The following is a 2,469-nucleotide window of genomic DNA, read 5'->3' on the forward strand; positions in this document are numbered from 1 at the left end:
ATTACATTCCTTACTGTATAAATTAATCTCCACATAAAGGTCACCTCTGTATAACAGAGAAACTTTCTTGTACCAAAGTGTCCATCATAAAGAGGCTATAATGTATTGACTTTTTGCTATTACCTGTACCTTTTTTTGTCTTTTAGGTTAAACTCTACAATGAGAAGAGACAAGATCTTGAAGAACAGCAGTTACATTTAAACATTGGACTCCAAAAAATACAAGAAACTGTACAACAAGTAGAAAGAGTTACAAGCCAGCCTCCCTATAAGAAAAATGAGCTAAAACAAAAGAACATGCTAGCTAACCAGAAACTGAAACAGATGGTTCACAATCAGCAAGAGGCCGAGAAAAAGAAGATAACGTCATAGGAGATACATGTACATGTACAGGTGAGTGTGGTTAGGGGTGTGGCTTGTTTTATCAATGATGAGTATATCATGACAGTCTTCTTAGTATTGAATTGATGAGACAGATTAATTATATATACATGTACATGTACACTGAGAGAAAATTATGATTTATGATTATAAATTATTATATATTTTATATACGTATATACACGTAAATGTACACCATGTACGCTGAAAGAAAATAAATTTAATTATTGCTTAAATTTGTGTATTTTATTTATTTATTCTTTTTGAAGGTTCAAACTCATGATATTGCTCAAAAGAAGGACATTGTATTCAACAATTTGTCCAAAGTGGAACCAGCAGTCAAAGAGGCTCAGCAAGGTAATTAGTGGGTGTGGTTGTAGGCGTGGCCTGTTCCCAATGATGAACACATCATGACGGTCTTCATAATTACGATGATGAGCCAATTCATTTTTAACTGAGGGAGCAAAAATTTGCATGACAGCCCAATAAAATTATTTTACAATATTATTATTATTATTATTATTATTATTATTATTATTATTATTATTGCTATTTCTTTTTGCAGCTGTGAAGGGAATTAAGAAATCCCACCTGGTTGAAGTGAGGGCTTTAAACAACCCCATCAGGTCATCAAGATGGCACTGGAAAGCATCTGCATGCTAATCAGAGAACCTTACACTGACTGGAAGAGTATCAGACAGATTATAATGAAGGAGAACTTTATTCCTACCATTGCTAACTTCTCTACTGAACACATTACAGATGACACTAGGAATAAGATGGAGAATCACGCTAGTAAAGCTTGTGGGTTTTTGGTGAAGTGGGCCATAGCTCAGGTAAGAGAGAGAGAGAGGAGTGTTTTCGTTAAAATCTGCTTTAATTGTGTATATGGAGTTTAGTGATGCATATACACTGTACATGTTCTTTTGTTGTGTGTAAAGTTTAAGGTGATTCCGATTATGAATTTTTAAAGTTACTCAAAAATTGGGTCAAATTCCCTGTACTATAGTACAGGGGCGTTAGCTAAATTTTGCCAAAATTAAAAAGAAGAGAATTCTCAGTTTTTGTAATATTTTCTGATACATATACACGTACTTGTCCTTTTGTTGTGTATAAAGTTTCAGTTAATTTTTTCTTATTTTTTCCAAGAGCGTGGGAATATTTTTGGATTCTTTGTATTTAATTTTTGGAATTTTTTTGTATTTTTTCTCATGAGTGTGGGAGTATTTTTGAATTATTTTATTTTATTTTTTGAATTTAAAAAAAAAATTTTCAGGAGTGTGGGAATTTATTTGGATTTTTTTTTTTAATTTTTAGAATTTTTTATGATTTTTTTCCGAGCATGGAAATATTTTCAGAATAGTTTTATTATTTTTTTTGAAAATTTTTCTGATTTTTTCAGAGAGCGTGGGAATATTTTTAGCTTTCTTAAATTTAATTTTTGGAATTTTTTCGGATTTTTTGTGGAAATATTTTCGAATTATTTTTATATTATTTTTTGATTTTTTCGGATTTTTTTTTGACAGCCTAAGAATATTTTTATATTTTTTTATTTAATTTTTGTAATTTTTCAATTTTTTTATTATGATTGTTATATTATTTTTGGAATATTTTTGTTTTATTTTTGGAATTTTTTCTGATTTTTTTACGAGATCATGGAAATATTTTTGAATTATTTTATTATTATTTTTAGAATTTTTTCTGAATTTTTTCCAACAGCGTGGGAATATTTTTGGATTATTTTAGAACTAAGAACCCTGTCATGAAACACTCATTATTTTATACTCAATCCCTCTAGGACGTTGAGAGCTACGACCCAATCCTGAACCCTGTCCTATTCTAGACGACAACAGGTATCCCCAATTCTAATTATACAAGTAGTAACTTCTAATTATAGTAACAACACATCTAAATATAGTAACAACTATTACATGATGTAATCATTAATGTGTTTATTTTTAGAATCATCACTAATAATAGTAACAATACATCTAAATATAGTAACAAATTATTACATGATGTAATCTTTGTTGTGTCTATTTTTAGAATCATTTCTGAGCTTGAGACTCTTAAGGAAGAGGCTCCAGAA

At 29.6% G+C, this 2,469-nt stretch overlaps 1 long non-coding RNA gene across 1 annotated transcript; it reads left to right on the plus strand.

Moving 5' to 3' along the window:
- The first annotated feature begins 123 nt into the window (after positions 1 to 123).
- On the plus strand, positions 124 to 2,469 carry LOC109591382 (uncharacterized). The gene is made up of 5 exons (XR_002189793.1): positions 124 to 392; positions 650 to 737; positions 946 to 1,216; positions 2,179 to 2,233; positions 2,427 to 2,469. It is a non-coding gene; the product is annotated as an uncharacterized LOC109591382 (long non-coding RNA).

Source organism: Amphimedon queenslandica, unplaced genomic scaffold (assembly GCF_000090795.2).
Source record: "Amphimedon queenslandica unplaced genomic scaffold, v1.1 AMPQUscaffold_8313_Cont19742, whole genome shotgun sequence".
NCBI lineage: Eukaryota > Metazoa > Porifera > Demospongiae > Haplosclerida > Niphatidae > Amphimedon > Amphimedon queenslandica.